Source organism: Pan troglodytes, chromosome 10, assembly GCF_028858775.2.
Source record: "Pan troglodytes isolate AG18354 chromosome 10, NHGRI_mPanTro3-v2.0_pri, whole genome shotgun sequence".
Classification (NCBI taxonomy): domain Eukaryota; kingdom Metazoa; phylum Chordata; class Mammalia; order Primates; family Hominidae; genus Pan; species Pan troglodytes.
In genome coordinates, this window is record NC_072408.2 from 27255030 (window position 1) to 27277718 (window position 22689).

The 22689-nt window shown below is 37.4% G+C and overlaps 1 long non-coding RNA gene across 1 annotated transcript; it reads left to right on the top strand.

The window, feature by feature from the left end:
• The first annotated feature begins 10394 nt into the window (after positions 1-10394).
• Positions 10395-16905, top strand: LOC104001488 (uncharacterized). The gene is made up of 4 exons (XR_010147998.1): positions 10395-10533; positions 14635-14694; positions 16462-16555; positions 16701-16905. It is a non-coding gene; the product is annotated as an uncharacterized LOC104001488 (long non-coding RNA).
• The last annotated feature ends 5784 nt before the right edge of the window (positions 16906-22689 follow it).

Here is a 22689-nt window from a genome sequence, read left to right on the forward strand (position 1 = left end):
AGCTTGTAGAAAGTGCATAACCATTCTTAATCACGTAAAATAAACACTTGGTAGTCAGGCCAAGACAAACCCTTTTAGCTTTAGAGAGAGTAGATCAGCATGGCACTTTTGTTTTTTCTTCATCTTTCTGCTTTAGTAGTCTCATTGGAATTATAAACCAGAATATTCAACATATATTAAGGCTTTCCATGTCCCAGCCAAGCTTTAATGTATCAATTCTTTAACTCTTCGTAAAAAACCTATGAGGCCAAAACTATTTTGGAGGTGATGAAACTGAAGCATATGAGAGGTGAGGGTCTTTTCCTAAGATGACATGGCTACAAGTGATATCATAGCTCTAGAGTCTGTTTCTTCACCACTTATGTCAGACTCCAGGCAGTGTACCCTACTTAGCCTCAGTGACTGCAAGATCATGTGGGTCATTCTTGCTGCATCTTTCAGAATTGCCTAGAATCCTTAGGACTTAAGATTTAGAGAACCCTTTAGCCTTAGTGAACAAAACCTTACTTGCCTTTGTGTTTTGTGACTTAAAAACATAATTGAATACTTCGTTCGTATTCTATTATAAGGAATTTCATGGTCTTCTATATCATGTCTTACACTAGAGGAATAGTATTCCTCTCATGGGAATCCTATTTCCATACCTTCCTTTATCCTAAGAAAAGGACGAGAAGGTAGACCAGCCTACAGCTAAACTTAATAGATAAATATCTTCTGCCTTCAGGTGTAGAGTGCATTTCTGATATCACTATTCTCTCAGTAAAGATATACTCATAGGAGACACTAGTGGTGATCTTAATTATGCTCAGAAATCTACAATACCACACAAATACACACACACGGAGGGAAGCACTAAGGTAGTAAGAAAAGAAAAACTCAGATAATCTTTAGAAGATAATTGAAAACAAAGGAGAGTCAATGCACTTGAATTCTCAGTATTGAGTTTCTTAAAAAGCTGTTGGACAAAAATGGGGAATGACTGTCATGAGAGAGTGGTATGAATTGTATCAAGTAGATTTGGTGGCAGAAGCTCAACTGTTGTGTAGATGAGTCAAAAAAGAGGTAAAAATAGAGTTGCTAGTGCGCTTAAGAAAAAACTGATTATGAAGGAAAACTGTTACCTTTTGGTATAATATTTGTTGCCAAGATTATAGTTAGATACTTTCAACAGCCCAACTCTATCAACAAGTCAAGTATTGCATCAGGAAAACGGGCCAAGTTATGATAAAGGCACTGTGGGCTTACCTTCTACACAGATAATGAAATGAGAATACAACAGGGAGACGTTAGAACCAACCATATATTTTTTTTCAGAATATATGTTACCATTAGAAGAAAGGGACTATAGCGAGTCCCATGAAGGGGTCAGGGAAAAATCCTGTATCATAAGTATCTGTGCCTTTACTCACATTGCTCTCTCTACCTGGAGTGTCCTCCCTCCTTTGTCTACCTGCAAAACAACACTAATTTTTCAAGTCTATCTTCTTGTGACACTTCCTTTATGAAGCCTTCCTATTTTCCTCTTGGACATTCTCTTCCTTGTGTCTCATGATTGCCTATAAATACTTCTGTTGAAATGTTACCGCTTGCTGATTCCTTACTAAAGATCAGGCAGAATGCAAAATACTTTTCACAGACATACAATCCTACAATAACCCAACAGTTTACTCCAGATTACAGATGGAGAATCTGAGCATCTCACAGACATGTAACTTCTCCAAAGTCTGGCAGTTAGAAATTTAAGGCCTGGGACCGAATCTACATATATCTCCCTCCAACATTTATGTGGTTTTAAAACCACCTAAATCGTTCTATATACAGGTTTTTTTTTTTTTTTTTAAATAAACATAGAAATTGACCATATTTAAACATGGAAATAATTCTGGTCTTAATGCTTGAAATTTACATTTGTTTTATCTGAGTTCCTTCCTCAGGAAAGGACTACTAGATGTCTCAAAACGTATCAAAGAACTGAAACTCACCAGGTCCTCACATCCAGACCATGAGAGGCCAAGCCCCTCACTCATCATGATTGCTTCCTGCCTAGTTCCTGTTTTCCCACAAAGAGTTACATTTCTTCCCTACTCCATAAACCCCCAATTTTATTTGGTCAGGGAATGGAGACTGATCTTTCATCTCCTCAGCTGCAGCACCCAATTAAACCCTTCTTCCCTAGCAACACTCATTGCCTCAGTGATTCGCTTTCTGTGTAGTGAGCAGCAGGACCTAGGCCAAACCCCTGGTGTTTCAATAACAGCTTTCTAATGCCAAATTGCTCTATTTCTTTCCTATATCTTATACTGTGAGAAACTGAGAACCAAAATGCCACCTATACATTCCTATAATGTCTAGAAATTTAAAAATGGGTGTTCAAAAACTATTTTTTTGCATGAATGAGTGTTTGGAGGAGTACTGCTATTCCAGGTAGGTACTGTAGGAGCTGGAATTCCATATAACTGAAATGGGGCAATGTATGGTCAGATCAACTGTTTTAAGAATATATTGAGGAAACATGACAAAATCAGATTCAATTATAGAATCTCAAGAAAGAAGAAAAGAGTATAATGGCATACATTGTAGCACATCTTTTTAAGGACAGGGCTATCTGAAATATAAAAAGTGTACCATAAACAGTCTAAAGAATCTGAAAATATTGGATGAAATCTCTAAGAAAAAACACCAACTGATATAGTTTGGATCTGTCTTCATCCAAATTCCATATTGAAATGTAATCCCCAATACTGAAGGTGGGGCCTGGTAGGAGGTGATTGGATCTTGGGGGTGGTTTCCAATGGTTTAGCACCATCCGTCTCATGGTATAGCTTTCATGAGATCTGGTTGTTCAAAGGTGTGTGGCATCTCCCCACCTCTCTCTTCCTTCTGCTCTGCCCATGTAAGACATGCCTGCTTCTCCTTCACCTTCTGTCATGATTGAAAGTTTCCTAAGGCCTCCCTAAGTGTCATGCTTCCTGTACAGCCTACACAACCGTGAGCCAATTAAGCCTCTTTTCGTTATAAATTACCTAGTCTCAGGTATTTCTTTATAGCAGTGCGAGAACAGGCTAATACATCAACTATAGTAATAGAGTGGCAAAAATGCATTATGCTGAAAAACGTTCAAATTAAGTCACATCTTTATTTAAATTATCATATAAACACTACTTTTAAATATCAATTTACTATGTCAACATTTAAATGCCTACTCTATGACAGTTGCAACTAAGATTAAGTCTCCTACATGACAGTCTGTATTAGTCAGGGTTCTCTAGAGGGACAGAACTAATAGTGTGTCCGGAATTGGTGGGTTCTTGGTCTCACTGACTTCAAGAATGAAGCCGCGGACCCTCGCAGTGAGTGTTACCGCTCTTAAGGTGGCGCGTCTGGAGTCTGTCCCTTCTGATGTTCAGATGTGTTCGGAGTTTCTTCCTTCTGGTGGGTTCGTGGTCTCGCTGGCTCAGGAGTGAAGCTGCAGACCTTCGCGGTGAGTGTTACAGCTCATAAAAGCAGCATGGACCCAAAGAGTGAGCAGTAGCAAGATTTATTGCAAAGAGCAAAAGAACAAAGCTTCCACAGTGTGGAAGGGGACCCGAGCGGGTTGCTAGTGCTGGCTCGAGCAGCCTGCTTTTATTCTCTTATCTGGCCCCACCCACATCCTGCTGATTGGTAGAGCCCAGTGGCCTGTTTTGTCAGGGCGCTGATTGGTGTGTTTACAATCCCTGAGCTAGATCCAAAGGTTCTCCACCTCCCCATCAGATTAGTTAGATACAGAGTTTCGACACACAGGTTCTCCAAGGCCTCACCAGAGCAGCTAGATACAGAGTGTCAATTGGTGCATTCACAAACCTTGAGCTAAACACAGGGTGCTGACTGGTGTGTTTACAAACCTTGAGCTAGATACAGAGTGCCGATTGGTGTATTTACAATCCCTGAGCTAGACATAAAGGTTCTCCAAGGCCCCACCAGAGCAGCTAGATACAGAGTGTCGATTGGTGCACTCACAAACCTTGAGCTAAACACAGGGTGCTGATTGGTGTATTTACAATCCCTGAGCTACATATAAAGACTCTCCATGTCCCCACCAGACTCAGGAGCCCAGCTGGCTTCACCTAGTGGATCCCGCACCGGGGCTGCAGGTGGAGCTGCCTGCCAGTCCTGCGCCGTGCACTCGCATTCCTCAGCCCTTGGGTGGTCCATGGGACTGGGCGCCGTGGAGCAGGGGGCGGTGCTCGTCAGGGAGGCTCGGGTTGCACAGGAACCCATGGAGGCGGGGGGAAGGCTCAGTCATGGCTGGCTGCAGTCCCGAGTCCTGCCCTGTGGGAAGGCAGCTAAGGCCCTGCGAGAAATCGAGCACAGCGCCAGTGGGCTGGCACTGCTGGGGGACCCAGTACACCCTCCGCAGCCACTGGCCCTGGTGCTAAGCCCCTCACTGCCCAGGGCCCGCAGGGCCGGCCGGCCGCTCCGAGTGCGGGGCCCGCCAAGCCCATGCCCACCCAGAACTCCAGCTGGCCCACAAGCGCTGCGCGCAGCCCCAGTTCCTGCTCGCGCCTCTCCCTCCACACCTCCCTGCAAGCTGAGGGAGCCGACTCTGGCCTTGGCCAGCCCAGAAAGGGGCTCCCACAGTGCAGCGGTGGGCCGAAGGGCTCCTCAAGTGCCGCCAAACTGGGAACCCAGGCAGAGGAGGCGCCGAGAGCGAGCGAGGGCTGTGAGGACTGCCAGCACGCTGTCACCTCTCAATCCCCCCTCTAAACAGGACACCCCAACTGCTGTTGGGAATTTGGCCGATGACTGCTCTAGCTACTTCCTGCTGGATAGGGGCGAAGAAGGGGCCCTGCAGTTGTGGTGTCCTTTAGAGGGGAACTCTCTAGGCCAGGCGAAGTACCAGTGGGTTGGTCCAGGGGTCCTCGGTAGAAGTTGTTAGTTGAACTCAGTTGGGGTTCCATTTGTAAGACCATCTGTAGTTTGATGGCCTCGATTCTAGAGGAAACAAATTTGACAAGAAGGTTAAAAATACAGGGCCCAAAGGCGAGTAACAGCAAGATGGGTGCCACAGGACCTAGAAAGGGGAGAAGCCATGTTGCCCAACTCCAGAGGTTGGTATAAGAATTTGAAAGGCGTTGTCTGATTTCAGAAGCTTTTTCCTGTAAACGCCGGGTGGCATCTCATGTTATCCGTGACTGGTTAGTGTAAAAACAACACTTTTCCCCTAAGAAGGTGCAGAGTCCTCCTTTCTCAGCAGTGAGGAGGTCTAGGCCTCAGCGATTTTGGAGAGTCACTGCTGCCAAAGAGTCTATTTGGGATTGGAAAGTAAGGATAGATCTCATTATTTCTTGCAAACTGTTTGAGAGGCCGATATGGGTTGAAGATCCACATAAGTAGAATAGGCCTTGACTGGGTAGACAGACATTTACCCTGGCTTTTAAAGGAATAGGGTACACTGTTTTTTCTTTACTACTTCCATCTCTCTCTTTCTCTCTTCGACTTCTTCTTTGTCTTTTCCTCTCTTCTTAACTTTTTCTTTGACTTTCTGTGTCTGTCCCTCTTTCTCTCTGACTCCTTTTCTTTGTCTCTGTTTCTGACTCCCTCTTTGACTTTCTATCTCTTTGTCTCTTCCGCTCTCTGTCTCTTCCTCTGACTTTCTCTTTCTCTCTCTTCTTCTTGCTGGTCTTTCCCTACCTCTGCCAGCAGCTTATGCTGCTGTTCTCCCCTCTCCTTCCCATTTTGATGGCTTTGTCAGTGTAAGAATAGGGTAGGTATTTATAAAGGGAAATTTATTAAGGAGTATTGACTCTCATGATCACAAGATGAGGTCCCACAATAGGCTGTCTGCAAGCTGAGAAGCAAGGAAGCCAGTCCAAGTCCTAAAATCTCAAAAGTAGGGAAGCCAACAGTGCAGCCTTCAGTTTATGGTTGAAGGTCGGAGAGTCCCAAAGCTGAAGAACTTGGATTCTGATGTTCAAGGGCAGGAAGCATCCAGCACAGGAGAAAGATGTAGCCCGGAAGACTAAGCCAGTCCAGTCTTTCCACATTCCTCTCACTGCTATCATCGTAGCTGCGCTAGATGGTGCCCACCCAGATTAAGGGTGAATCTGAAACTCCCAGTTTTCAAATGTTAATCTCCTTTGGTGACTTGCTCACAGACACACACATGAACAATACTTTGCTGTTGTAATCCGATCAAGTTGACACTCAATATTAACCATCACAAATGCAAATATAATTCTGCTTTCTAAATGACAATACCTACGATATAAATGATTACATATATGATTGTATCTACTAGATGAGTTATATATATGACCATTACAAAGTTAAGTGATAGATTTCTTGCCACTAAAGAAACTAAAGTTTTGTAATAGATGTCAAACATACAAAGTAACAGAGGATGTAGGCTAGAGTTGCGTGTTGCACCATTCTGAATCTGTGTAGAATAGAAGAATGAGATTATCCTGATTTAAACCAATTATTTGGGGTGACATTAATGTTGGTCAGTCATTCACATTGTCACAATATCTCCATAAGATAAACTAACAGAGGGCATCACCAAGGAGACACCATTTGACTGAAGAATCTGGGGAAAGCAAAATACATTAGGATAATTTAAGTAGCTGAACAAAGTTGTAGAAACAAGAAAACCCTTGACATGTTCATGGAAGACTGAGTGGTTAACCATAACTGGAGAATAAGGTACAGGTGTGGAATGCCAGGAAGAGCTAGAAGGGCTTGGATCACAGGGAACAATATATCACATGCTAAATGAAATTGAAAGTTATCTTGTAAGGTGTCACTCAAGAATTGTGTATGTGTGTGTGTGTGTGTACATGAAGTTAGTTTTTCCTTTTAGAAAGTTTGTCTATGTTAAGGAGGATTTATGATGGGAGGATTGGTAAGGGTTAGTTGATTTGAGCCTATGTTGCCTCATTTCAGTTATGTGGAATTCTAGCTCCTAAAGTACCTACCTGGAATAGTGGAATTGCTCTACACAGTCATCCATTAAAAAAATAGTTTTTGAACACCTGTTATTTAATTTCCAGACATTATAGGAATGTATAGAAGATTGATGATGGAGGGGAAGAGAACTTCATTTGGGGAAAAGCATGAAGACTTTATCTAACATGGTGGAAGAAGAAATGGAAATAAAGGGTCAGGCACCAGGAATGTCAAAAAAGTAAACTCAGCTCTTCTGAGGGCCTAATTATAAATGTCCTCTGAGGGAGAGAGAGCAGTCTCAGATGGTGTCTTAGTCAGTTCAGGCTGCTTTAACAGTGTACCATGGACTAGGTACCTTACAAACAACAAAATTCATTTGTTACAGTTCTGGAGATTGAAGTCTAAGATCAGAGTGCCAGCGTGGTTGGCTTCTGGTGAGGGTTGCAGACTGCCCTATTCTCATTGTATCCTCACATGGTGGAAAGAGTGAGAGAGCTTTCTGGGGTCCCTTATATATGGACACCTATCCCACCCATAAAGGTCCACCCTCATGACCTCATTACCTTCCGAATAGCACTGTATGAAGGATTAAATTCCAACATGAGTTTTGAGAGTCACAAACATCCATTCCATTAGAGATGACTTTTGGTTTTCTGACTTGAGTGACTTAGTAGATTAGGTTGTTCGTCACTTATATAGAAATATAAGAAAAGCAGTAGGATATGCGGGAGGCGGGGACAGTGTGTTGATGGAATTCTGTCTCATGTGGAACGTGCAAGCTTTTCAGTTATACAGATCTTAATCCATTTCTAGGTTGTTGTTGGCTGTGTGACCTTGGGAAAGTTGTTGAAGACATTGAGTCAAATTGAGAGAGACATCAGTTCAGCATTTTAAGGAATAGATACAGTTATCAAGTTACCTAATGGAACATTGAATAATTAGAGAAGAATTGAGGTTAATAAGATTCTTTTATTGAGCCCTTAACACTAGTTTGTATATGTCCACAGTCTAATTTCATAAGCATTCTCTGTAGACTAATATTTAGAGAAATTCAATTCCAGAGTGTCAATCCTAGAAAACCTTAATTAATTAGCTATTTGGAACATTATAAAATCACTACTGTCTACATTAATATTAGTAGATTGGCATAATATAAACATGTCTATATTAATCTGCATAATCTGCAGAGGCATACTAAACTGATGAATTATGGTTTGAAAATATTTTTTGTTATAATGCAAAATACAACCATAAATATGATCATTGCCCTCAAGTGCAAGTAAAGCAGATGAACAAAAAACAGATATATGCTCAGAACAACGAAAAGAAATGACAAAATTCCATTCCTAAAAAAGTCTTCCCTTTTCCAGGAAACTATAGTAGAAAAGATAAAAGGAAATAAGACCATCTCTTTAAAAATATTAGGAAAAGTTATCACAAAGTCGATATTTAAAATAGCAAAAATTGGCCGGGTGCAGTGGCTCATCCCTGTAATCCCAGCACTTTGGGAGGCTGAGGCAGGCGGATCACCTGAGGTCAGGAGTTGTACACTAGCCTGGCCAACATGACGAAACCCCATCTCTACTAAAAATACAAAAAATTAGCTGGGTGTGGTGGTGCACGCCTATAATCCCAGCTACTGGGGAGGCTGAGGCAGGAGAATCTCTTGAACCTGGGAGGCAGAGGTTGCAATGAGCAGAGATCGTGTCACTGCACTCCAGCCTGGGTGACAGAGCGAGATTCCGTCTCAAAAATAAATAAATAAATAAATAAATAAATAAATAAATAAATAATAAATAAACAGAAATAAAAATAAAATAGCAAAAATAAAGGAATTTGTCCTGAAAGCCTATCTGAACCTGTCAGGAGCAGGTATTGAAGTTCTCATTAAGTACGTGGTAGCCAGATAAAAACAGCTTTACAGGAGAGTAGATTCATTTTAATTGGAACAGGTCCCTGAGGAAAAAAGAAGTGCGTCACTGAAGTTACTATCTAGACCAACGGTGGCTTTGAGTCTAGACTATTCAGTGAAGCAATCATTTTCTTATTTCATTAATTCTTCTTAAAAATAAACTTCGTCTGGATTCTCTGGAAACAAAAACTATAAAACTTGTGTATTTAACGGGAAGCGAATGTGTATGTTATGAATTCATTTGTCTGGAAGTCTGGAAAGTATTACTGAATGTGGTGAACATTTATCAATTTCAGCAACAACAAAAAAGCACACAAGATCAGCAGTGAATGAGACAAAAATCTTTTAGGGAAGAGATTAGATTTCATCACCTATTTATGATCATTAACTTGCTACAAATTGAGTTAAGTCTAGCATATAGTACATCTTCAAATATTCACTGAATTAATGCAAGATTTTTAAAAATAAGTAAAGGGCAGTGTTAATTAAGCTATATGTGTGGCATTTGATTATTATTTATTCACAGGAATCTGTTCCTTGGCTGTTATCCCATTTATTCAGTCATGACTTTTATCTGGCCATTAGTCATGGATTGATCTCATGTTTCAGAGCTTATAGCATATCTAGTATGATACATTAGAAAGACACCTTCCATTTATAATCATGTGTTTATGTCAGAAATTTATGACTGCCTTATCAAATAATAAAAAAATTATAATTTTCCTTTTGTTTCAATATGTAAATCCTTTTTCCTTGCTCCAAATAGTATAGGTTATAAATCTGGTAAGACATGTATATACATAAGTAGGGGGTGTGCTTGTTTTCTAGGTTGAATTAGCTTATGTAACCATCTATATTTAGAAATTTGGGGGACCTCCTTAAGAAGGAACATTCTAAGCAATCATTTTCTTGTAAATAATTTTCCAGGAGGCAAAACAAGGTTTTGGCTTGTCCTGTACATAATAGATAAATTATGTTTTGACTAGAAGTTCTTTTTTATTCATCAACCGGTTCTACCTCCGGAGTTATGACTTTTAAATATTATCCACGCACTGAATGTTCTCAATATTCAAAATAAAATTTAATGAGATACAACGTGTAAGTTTCTGGTTTGTAAGCTGTAGAGCAGTTATTCTCATTGTTTCTGAGAGAACAGTCTTATTGCTCATGCCTTGTGCATTCCCATTTCACTCATTCTTTTGGATTTATATTCCTTTTAGTCTGTGTTCTTTTCTCCTGTCAAAGAAGCCAGGCAAAATAAAAACAAGCAGTGATTAATTTCATTTTAATATAATTCTTACACCAAAAAGCATGAGAAACATTTAAATGAGGAGGGGAAAAAAATCAACCTTGCTTTGACAACATAGGAAAGTGAATTTGAAAGTACATGGGGCTATGAAATCAGTAGTCATATTTTATTGTTCTCAGGTTCTCAAATCATTTTATTTCTCAGACCTAGGACTTAAAGAAAAACTTATGAAAGCAAGTGGTAAGTTGTCTTGCTCTCTAGCCTGTTGACCTCATGAAAACTGTGAATACAAAATTCAAATTGCAGAGCGTCCCAAATATTTGGATTCTATAACTATTAAGATGCCTTCCAACCTGAAATTCTGTGATTCTACAGTGGAACCACTTGAATTTGATTTGAGAAAGGAGATATCTTTACACCTTGTATATGATGTATTAAGTTGATGGTAAGTAGTTGTTGTTTGACAAGGGGACATGTTGACCATGAGTGTGTCTGGAGCTATATTTGAAAAAACGAGTTTGTGCTGGGATTCCAAGTATATCTGTTTTGGAATCAGTAAGTAGTGTGACTGTAGTTATATTAATTTACATTGATTGTAGATTTATACCACAGACTGTCCTCCTAAAACATAGCCTGTGGAGGAAAAACACTTAGCTAGAATTAATAGCTTGGGAAATTGTCTGTGGTTTTTGGCACTTAAGGGGTAAAAAAGGCAAGGTGGAAAAGAAATATCCTCTCATTCCTCCACCTCCATCACTTCTCACATCCAAACAATGACAAAGTCATGCTAATGCTTCCTAAACATTCCATAAATCTGGCTTTCCTTTTTATTTGTCATCTCTACAATTACTGTTCCAGTTCAGTCTCTTATCCACCTCTCCCCTGGACTCTGCACCGTCTACATAAGTTCTCATTTCTTTTTCTTTGCTTATGTTACTTTCTTTGCCTAGAATATTTCCTTCTTTCTAATTACCTCATCCTGTGTCTGATTAATTCCTTTAATCTTTTAAGTCTCGATTCAGGACATTCCTCTGAGACTTAGTGTCAGTTCTTTTGCAAAAGACTCTCTATGTCCTTTAGGAAGTTTGGGGGCCCCTTTTCCGTTCAATATTATGGGTATAGCATGCTCACTGCACTCACTACATTGCATTCGACCCTTCTGGAGAAGAGGGGATCTATCTTAGTTATCTCTGTGTTCTCTGAACATAACAAAGTACTTGCTCCATAATAGTTGCTCCATAAAATATTTCTAGAGGGCCTGAAGCTTGCTCTGAATTTCCACTCTATAGTATCACTAGAGTCCGCTGTTCTTCCACAAATATTTCTTGTCTAAGTTGCATTATCATTGCATCTCTCCACTGTTATCTAGCCATATCATCTCTCTACTTTCATTACCTTTTCATAATTTTCAAGGAACATTCAGGGTGAATTTACAACTCTGGTTTACCCCTTATAATACCCGTGGATCTGGCCTTTGCCTATTTCCCTTTCCAGCCTCCTCATTCTTCACTCTTCCACATGCATCTCTGACACAAATAAATAGAACTACTTGTGCTTTCTCATAAGAAACCTGTGTTTCAAGCTTTTATGACTGCACATACAATTTCTCTTTTGCCTAAAACACCTTCCTTCCAATGCCTCCTTCCTTCATCTAAATCCTGTCCCTTTCTTGAATTATCAACTCTCTTGGGAAAGACTTCCCAGAGCCACTTCCACTCACATCACCTCCCCAAATCTTAGCTACTGCTCTCTTGTATATTCTTATTGCACCCTGTGCTTTTTCTGTGAAATGCCTATTACACTGCTATTACTTCACCAACCTTGTCATTTTCTGTTTCTATTTCTTCTATGTAAGTATAAGCTCCTCAAGAGAAGAGACTGTGTCTGCTTGGATCTGTGTTTTTGGCACTCAGTACAGTATTTACCATATACTATAAGCTCAGTTGTAAAGGAGAGAACAGGAACAGAGAAAAAGAGAAGGAGAAGAAGAGAGAGGAAATGGCAATAGGCATGTACTAATTTCCAGATATTTGAAATCATTCCAAATAGTGAATATTTTTTAAATAAACAAGGATCTCAGTAGCTGACTGAATACTGTTCTCTCTGTTTCTGTAATATTTTATAAAATAAAAATTAGTTTTATAATCAAAATATGTTTGATCGTCACAAATGAGTAAAAAAATTTTGATATTTCTATCGTTAAAGCTCCTAGAAGTTCATGAAGCTAGGAAGTAAGAAAACCAGAATGTCAATCCATCTGATTTACACAAATTGGGATTATCTGATAGCACAAATAGGACTGGCTATGTAATTTGTGGGGCCCAGTGAAAAATGAAAATGTGAGTGCTTTGTTCAAAATTATTAAGAATTTTAAGACAGCAACAGCAAAGCATTAACAAGCTTAGAAACCTCCTAAGTGCAGGGCTCTGTGCAATGGCAGAAGTCATACACTAGTGCAGTGGCTTTGACATGCCTTTCCATAGTTCTAAGGTGCTCTGCTGTTGAGTGCTAAGAATGTCGCTGGCAGCACATTTGCCAAAAGCAAACATTTTCTTGTTGGATTAGGCAACATCTGCCTTGTTGGACTAAAGAGCGAACGTATTAACAGTTAAGGACCAAGCACAATGTGGGATAAATGTTTTGATTATCTCATGAATCCTCACAATAACCTTGCTCATTCACTATCCCTTCTGTCTAAGCCACCTTTCTTTCAAAATCTTCTTCACCCAGGTGAGTCCTATACCTCTCTTAAAGCATCAACTACTCTGGGAAAGACTTCTTCAAGCCCATTTTTCTGCCTGGTCTAAATCATTGCCCTCCTATATATTTCACCCTCTTCTGCTCTAGTGGGTCACTCATGTTGATTTTACTCTGTTTATGTAAGAGTAAATTGAGGCTAGGAGAGGAACATAGCTAGGAAATAAATACTGTTGGCTTCTAGCTCCTTTCACGACTAACTCAGCCTTCTTTTATGCTACTCTAACCTGCTGGAGGTCACTTGTCCACTTAGTGTTCAGCATTAGGCATCCTTGCCATCTTACCTTTTATGCCCCTAGAAGAAACACACTGAAGGCTGATGGAATGGTAGCCTTCATCTAGGTAGAAAGTGACACACCATCACACATATGTATCTGACCTGGGCTTTGTGATCTGGTGAAGGTATATGACCCAGTGCATCTGAGTGTAAGTAGGCATCATAAAGATGAGCTTAGAACACTCATCTATCTCATCTATCTAAGAGTAATACTTACCAAGCTTTCACATGAATCTGAAAAGGAAGGCCAATATTCCACACTTTCTGGGAAGCTAGAAGACAATATTTGCATTACTTACAAGACTTGATTTGCTGAAACGCTAAGTGCTCTTTTTTTCTTTACTTTTTTAAAGTGACACATAATAATTGTACATATTTGTGGGGTTCATAAGGATGCTTTCATACGTTAATGTCATATTGCAACTGTTTCAACGGCAAAATAGGCATTTTACTGTGATATAATTTTTAAAAAGCTTGACTACAATTTAAATGTAAAAAATACATATTAAGATGTAATGTATGGGTCTCTACCTTTAAAAATTAGGATTAATATAGAGAGGATCGGGGTAGAGATTAGTACTTGGCATGTAACAGAAGATATGTGAAAGGCAAAACAGCTTCTTGAAATGTGTTAACTGGGGAGCCATCATCACGTGAACATTTTTCATAGTTTAATTGGCTTAATTAATTGAAAATGAGGTAATTGATTTTTAGAAGGTGTTTAAAAAGTATGGTTAAGGCTGGAAATTTTATAAAATGAATTCATAAATCTTTGATAATCCTTAAACAGAATAAGGAAGTGTTGGTTTCAGTGAACTTTCCATTAATCCTGTAAGCCCACATGAGGTTAAAACAATGAGACCGTTGTTTGCAACCAGATGTTAATTATCCATAAACGGTAGTGTGGTTCATAGTAATACAGAATCTAATGTGGAATTAATTTAAAAAATCAAAAAGAAAATCAATTATCTGAGTATATTGGGAGGAAACCTCAATGAAACGAAGGAGATTCTACATGGGTAGTCCAAGGAATCTCACTAGTTGTTAAATAGCCTGTCTCTAGAGGTTTTTCAGCACTTATCTCCATTGGGACTAGAGGAGGAGCATTTACATCTTAACTACAAAGATATGTGTGCAGCTGAGACTGACACATCTAATAAAGGACTGCTTCGCTGCATCTGCCAAGGTCTCTTGGCAAGGGCTTTGGATCCAAATACTAAGATTTCCTAATATTTCCTGAATGGGTACTCTTTCAGTAGCATAGCAATATTATCGCCTATCCTTCCAATTCAACCACTTAGCTTCTCCTTCAGTATTAGTGTAATGGGGGTTATACTTTGAAAAATTTAACTATGTGTTCTTCTTTAGCTTTCCAAGCAAATAACATTTATTATAGTTGTCCCAAGAATTTATGAAACCTGGAGAAGATTAAAGTATGTTATTGCAAATGGAATGATGTAATAGCTTCTGACATGGAAAATAAGATTTTTTAAATTTCTTGTTTCATTTCAGTGTACCCAGAACCCTGGTGGATGAAGACAAAGGAAAGATGTTACTAATCCAGCCAAAAATGTGTGTCCTTATTTTTCCTTCCTTGGGCTCCTGCTCAAAGACCTAAAAAAGAGTAAATAAATGAGAGTAAATGAGGCCAGAATTGGATTTTTATGCCCACTTCTTACTTGAAGCTCTGAGCTTTGCAAGCTATTCCTTACATGATCTTATGAGATAAATGTTATTCTTATTTTTACAACTGAGGCAAGTGGAGATGAGTAATTTATTCAAGATTACACAGATGGCACAGAACCTGGATTTGAACCCAGGACAGTTTGATTAACCACTCTTAATCGCAACACCATAGTGCTTCTCTGTGCTGCAGTGGGGAACACAGAGATGCTAACATTTTAAAAACTTACTTAGAATTATAAAAAAAGAAAGTCCATAAATTTTCACACTTTTATATTTATGAAATAAGTGAATTTCTGATCATATTTTTTTTTTTAGCTGGTGTGATACCAGGGTATAGCATTTGCTATTCTGGTTTAGTAATGTATTAAAATCTATTAAAATTGTGTGTAGTAGAATCAAAAATTTTAAAATGTAACTTGGACTTCTGTGTATCATGCTAAAAAACAATTTGAAACATACTTTTGCTCAGTTGCATCTCAGCTAAAAGTATTTTTTTCTTATGTGACTCTCTTGAATAGTTTTGTAATTATTGATGATTGTTAATGATGATAACATTTCTGGTCTTGATTTATCAAGTACCATAAACATTCACAATAGATTTGTAATTTCCTCAGAGTTTCAGAAATTAAATTAATTGCCACTATAAAAATGATTTTTGAAGCTCTTCTAGGTAGGGTACTTTGTTTATATTCTAGCTATTTCCTGAGGAATGGTGTAAATATTTCATAAATGTTTTGGGAACCAGACTTTTTACGCCCAGTCTCACTATCCAACACATAAATTATCTCTTTCATCTAGATATTATTTTTTACTTTTAGGTACTTAGCTCTTTATTTACGTGTTTTAAAGTGTGTTGTTTCACAGTAGTTTATTTGAACGAAATGAGATATTTCTGACATCAACTTTTAAAACTAGATAGTTCCTCTTGGATTTTTTTTTCGTAGACTTGCTGTCTCTAGTTCAAGGCTTGCTTTTGCTTGTAAACCTATAATGTTACAATTAAATGATGTAGCAGTTCAAGTAATGTTAACTACCCCGGATTAAAATGCTCTCAGGCAATTAAACGGCAGTTGTAAATCATTGGAATTTGGAAAAATAATCAGTGTCGTATGATAGTTGCATGACACATGACGGATCTGATTTTTAATATATGCCATCTTGATTAGAAAATGAAGATGAGCCTTCTATAAAATGTCATGCGTAAGATAGAATTAAGTAGAAGAAGGAAAAAAAGAACAGAGAATATGTGAATTTTTATTTTCCAGAATAGTTAGGGGAGGCAAACTTTAACTCAGAAAAGTGATAAAACTGCAACAATTCCATTAAATCAGTTATACTCACTGTGAAACACAAGTCACAGCTTTCGTTTTACTGTGGTTAAATGAAATAAACATTGTATTTGATAAAAGCAAGTAAAAGTCATATACACAACTTGAAATGACTCAATTAAATACTCCAGCATTGCCTTCCCCGTGCTTAGCTGGTATTGGTGGGGCTTCCTCTTACCTTTTTAGCTGTGTCTCTCTCCATATAGATATTTTTATTATCACCAGTTATTCGCTATTTTGTTCAAGATTGATTTGGTTTATTTCTATATATCTGTGATTATATACAAATAAGGTCATAACAAACACTAGTGTTTTTATTTTTCAGGAAAATCTCCAAGAGTTGGTGAATCATGCTGTTGCCAATAATAGGCATGTGACATAACTGAACATTTCGTCATCTTCAGTAAATAATCAAGATGGTAAGAATTATACAGGATGTAGCATAGATTGTTAAATTTGTGAAAGTAAGTTGTAGGCTATGTTAGTTAGAATTAGGTTTGCCTGCTACTGACAGAAAACTCCAAATAACAATGTCTTAAACAATATGGATGTCTTCTTCTTCAGATAGAATCTAATGTCACCTTTGCAGAGATGACATGCTGGGTCTGTGATCACCAGGGATCCAAATGCCTTCGATCTTGGTGCTGGCCCACAATCACCAAGTGGCTTCCACCTCACAGTCTGCTGTGGTTGATTAAACTCCAGCATCTTATTGATGTTCTAGCTGGCAGAAACGAAAAAGAACCCAACAAGGGCAAGGTTGAATTACAAAGAAAGGAGAAAATATCCATTGGAGGACTACTATCAACCTCTGCCACAATTTCTACATTTTCTCAACGTATGAAATTTTAAAGTATACTACTAAATTTTAAAAATTATTCGTATTCATATTTTCAATGGTAAAACTATCGAGCATTCTGTTGTTTGTGCCAATTGTTTTACCAAAAATTTTAGATATAAGAAGAGACATTTATAACACAAGGTGTTTCTAATTGGAAAGTAAGCCCTGGAAAAATTTAGGAAACAAGAGAGATGTGAAATGTGCTTTATGTTATTGTGATTTTGAAATCTATTTTTTGGAAAAACTATGCTTATAAATAATTGAAACTTTAAGAGAGGTTGAAGACAGTGGAGCACAATTAAATTTTGTGGTTAGAAGGTTGCATTTCTAAAAAAAAATGTTTACTATTGAGAGGGCATGACAGTGCTATGAGGGCAGGAATTTCGTTCATTTTCTTCACTTATATTTTTTGCAACCAGAGTAGTGTGTTGAACAGAGTAGGGGCTAGATAAATGTTGAATTAATGATTGATCAATTGGTGGATTAAATTAGAGTAAAAGATGAAGAAACATTTCTTTTTATTTATTTATTTTTATTATACTTTAAGTTTTAGGGTACATGTGCGCAACATGCAGGTTAGTTACATATGTATACATGTGCCATGTTGGGTGAAGAAACATTTCAACACATGAATTACAAGTAGATTTTTACAAAAGAGCACACATTTAATACTAAATTTGAAAATTCACCAAACATAGTAATAACATCAGTTTTTCCTTAGCTCATTCGATAATACGAGAAAACTGTGTAGGGAAAGAACAACTTGAGTACATATAAAACCCACTGAAGATGTCAAAATGTATCCAAATTTAAAAGAGGCTCTTAAATTTTATCAAGCTAAGAGAAGTCTGGGACTAAGCAAGAATTTATTTGTAGCAAGTCACAAAATAAAAATAAATTATGTGGCCTAGACTGCAACAGTCATAAAATTGTGGGAATTTTAATGAAGTTCTTTCTGAATTTAAAGAAAACCACAGAGGTTTCCTTATCATTATGCATGCCTTTTGCATTTATGAGTGATAATGTTTCATGAGTAAGTAAAAAAGTTCTAAAAATCCTAAATACTGTATGTCTTTATATGCTATCACTCAGAAATATGCAAAAAGATAAACACTTCCTCACAATATGTAAGCAGAACAAAGGCATTAGAAGTAAGCTATGCAAGTTCTAAAACATGGGTTGACATGTACTTAGTCTTATTTTATTGGTATAATTGAGACACATCTGGAGATTACTGAGTCTTGAAATATGCAGATGACTGATGAATTAAGTGTTTGGCTGACAGATTTCAAATTTGAAATTATAATTTCTTTAAAATGCTTATTTAAAAAAAGTCTTCTGTTGTGATTAGAATTCTTTTTCAAGGATAGAAATGTAAATATATTATGGATCCTTTTCCTTGGCCTTCAACAGAGAGCCATGATTTCATTTTTTTGTCAAAGAGAGGCAATAAATATTTTAAATATATTTGGGAAAGAGAGAAACTATATGTCACAAACCAATCTCTATCTAAATCTTTCAAAGTACACATGCCCTGTCTTTAAAACAGGCAATTCATAATGAATTTTTCTTACTTCAAGGAATGAACTCATATCAAGTAACATGAAGATGTTCATTGAGAGCAGGGTTCAGTCTGTTTATTCACTGTGTTCTCTGAACCTGGAACAGGTTCCTGGCACATAACAGATACTTAATACATATTTGGTATACAGGTGATTGAGTGAATAAATTAATAAATGAATGAACAGCTAATCATATGCATATGTAATCCTAGAATTCCGATTTTACTAAAATTCTGCAAATTATGACTTCATCTATTATGTCAACATAATTAAGTTTTTCATTTTATGTATTTAAGGTGGCATTCATCATAACACTCAGAGCTGGCATTTAATGTTTTGAGTTGGCCAGTCATTACAGCAAGAACAAATGATTCACTTCCCTTCTACTTTATCCTTAAGAGTACTTTAAGAATACTATAGAGAAAAATAAAATTAGTGCCTGCCATTAATGGATATTGGGAAATAACTGGTAACCAAACTGATGAACTCAGAAGGGCTCAGTGGCTCTGGGGTGAGACTTGCCACATGGCGGATGCTTCATTAATCATACCTCTAATAACTTATTGTTGCCATTTCATATATTCCCATAATTCACATTTCTGATTTTAGCCAGTCACTTCTAATATATATTGCTTTGGTTATAAGTTGATGCTATAATAACACTGTTGCTGAGAATGACATTAGCATGATTTTATTAAAACCTTCCAGTATTATTAATTAATAATCTATTTGAAAGATATTAGCCAGAAATTTCTCATAAAGCTTTTGTTTTGTTTAAAGTCCTTGCTTAGAGTAACCACTATTACCAGTTCCAAGCAATCACCACTAACTCATAGACAAACCTGAATTTTAAGTATTACGGTTCAGCCCATTAGGCATCTTGGGGATGAGAATATAATCATTTTAAATTGGTTGGAGAATTAAAGTTACAGAATAAGACTGATGGCCAGTTTCTAGAAAGTAGCATTCCAGGATACCTAAAGGAAACCTAATGAAATTGTGGTGCAGCCCTCTGCTGAAATTATTCTCCTGTCATTATCAATGGATGCTGTGCCAATTTCCCTCACTTCTAGTCATTTATAAAGTCTCTGTTAATTTTATAGTATTGCACTTCCACTCTTCACTCAAGATTTATGTTCTTCTTGTCCCTTTCTCTCTGGCAGCTTTTACTTTTACCCTTCACTTTTGGCACTTCTGTTTTTTAGTAGTCAGTATATTTTGGTACTCAGTTTCTGGCTCCCTTTACATATGTTTTGGGTTTGGGGTGTTCCTTTCTTCTTCCGAACTCCTTCTCCTCCTAGGATAGTGTGGGTCTCACCCTGAAAAGGAGAGGCTATGTATCCTTCCCATCTCATAACATTTTTCAAATATACATCTTCTCAAGTCACACTCCTATACACAATCCTTTCTACCTCCTCAGGATGAAGTTGAAATTCCTTAATATTTTCTTTCTTTCTTTCTTTCACTGTCTCTCTCTCCTTCTTTCTTTCTTTTTGAGATGGAGTGTCACTCTGTTGCCTGTTGCCTGTTGCCAGGCTGGAGTGCAGTGGTGTGATCTTGGCTCACTGCAATCTCTGCCTCCCGGGTTCAAGCAGTTCTCCTGCCTCAGCCTCCCGAGTAGCTGGGACTACAGGTGCACACCACCATGCACAGCTAATTTTTGTATTTTTAGTAGAGACGGGGTTTCACCATGTGGGCCAGGATGGTCTCTATCTCTTGACCTCGTGATCCGCCAGCCTTGGCCACCCAAAGTGCTGGGATTACAGATGTGAGCCACAGCGCCCGGCCTAATATTTTCTATAAAGCTTTTATGATAGGTTAAAGCTTACCTCTCTCAGACTACATCTCATCATTTAATATCTAACAATGTTGAAATATCTTTAGTTCTCCAAACATACTCACTTTTCTCTCCTTTCACATTCTTCTCCTTGTGCTGAGAATGCTCTCCTTCCTGATGGATAATGCTATTTACCCTCCGGACTTAGTTTATGTAATTTGTCCCTCAGCAAACCATCACTGCTGCATTATGGCTGGTAGGGGGTCCAGCTACCTTCTCTCTGTTGCCTGTACTTATTACTATCAGGGAGCTTATCACTTACATTTTAACCATCTAGTTACATAAAGGAAGTAAATAAATAATAAATCCTTGCTGAATTTAAATTTCTTGAGCACAAGACCTGTGAATCTTGCCTATTTTATGTATAGAAAAATGCTGAGCACAAATTAAGCAGCCAATAAGTTTTTAGATAAATAAATGAAAAGGTAGGCATTTTGATTTATCTAGAATTGTATTCCCAAAACTCCAAATTATTAATATCTTCTTTCTGATTTCCTTAGATTTCTATGGATTGTTTTCCAAATTCTTGGATTTAACTTTATGAAATAAAAGACAAATAATTCATTTTAAATGATTTTAAATCATAATTAAAAACAAAATTGCCTTGACCATCTCCTGAAAATGTTGGAATAGAGGTCACTCATCATCATTAGTTCCTGAATAATTTATAATTGTAGATTGATATTTTTGTTCCAATATTTAAGAAATGTTTCAAATTGTCAACTGACTTGGGTCTTTCTTCAGTATTTCATCTGTAAATATCTAGTTTTACTAGAGAAAGAATATAGGTAGCACATTTTTGACACTTTGGAATGTATCTAGTTTTTTTTGCAGATTAATATTATATAATAAATAAAACATTATATCATACATAAAATATAATATATATAACATACTATATGTTTTATATATATTATTTATTTTATATATAATCATATTTTATAAACTATATATAAAACTATATTATTTATATATATAGACTTTATTATTATATATATAGTTTTTTAAGGACTATGTGCACTTGTTAACTCTGTTTAAATGCTTACAAAATTTGATATATATAAAATTCTGAATTTCATTATTCTAATTTTTAATATATATTCTGTGTAATTGTTTAAAGGACAGAAAATATGTATAAAATTGAATAATTCTATGTCAAATTATTGCTAAATATCAAGAATTTTGCTTTATGAATTTTGATATATTTTATGAGTTTTACCTCATATTATCTTAATGACCCTTTTTTTACTCATGTTAAAAAAAGCTACTTTCAATTCTACTTTCTTCAAATAATATGGCTATTGTTACATTTTTCTTTATTTTACCTAATACATTGTGGCCGATTGCTTTGTGTTTACCTTTTCATGCTATTTAGTTTTAATTATATCTCTTTAAGTTGAGATTACTTGAATTGGACTGCTATGACATGTCTCCTTCAACTCCCCTCCAGCTGAGTAAGAGGGGATTCAGGGTAAGAGGTTGCTTTGTGAGCCTGGAGTCATGGAGCAGAAATTGCTGCTAGAAAAGCCTAAAGGCACAGGCTGCCCTGACCAGCCCAGCAGTTGTCCAGAGAGGAGGCTGGTTGCCTTAGGAACAGCCTGTGTTGCCAAAGGTCTTCGGAAGGAAGGCTCCTGAAGGCCAAATGGAAGAGAGAAACACACCTGAAGTCACCTTGGAGTGGTGATTGTCTCCTTGGAGAGTGTAATGGACCTCAAAAAATCAGAGTGAAGTTGTAAATGGCCAGGCAGAAGAGACCTCAGCTGTATTTAAAGAGCAAGAGTGGGAGAGGAGATTCCATTGCCAGTGACAGGGTTCCATAGGAAGTAAAAAATGCTCCAAGAATCAGGAGAAACCAAATCCAGACCATATTGGTGCATGTCAAGTGAGAACTTTCTTGGACCTTACTGCTTTTTAATATGCCTCCCATAGATCTAGATGATCTGAAACCAGTTGTTGAGAGAGGGAGGTGGGGTGAACGTTTTCGGCAGTGAAAAAAAACACCTAAAACTTAAAAAAAACCAAACAAACCCAAAAACGTTGCTCTTTCCACTCTGCAGTCTAGCAACCTGTTCCTTAGCCTGAGCCAGGAGAGGATAAACTTTAAATGAAGTTTGGCGCTTTAACTATTACTTCAGAATATTTTGAATACCGAAATCAAGCTTTTTGTAACTAAAAGTGACTAGAGGACTTTATATTTTCTGAGTGATCAGAAGAGACATGGCATCTACCTAGGTTTTGTTACAATGATCCAAAGAGCCTCAGAAAACAGATTCGCATGGGCACCGAGGGAAAAGAATAGTTTTCTGTTCTATC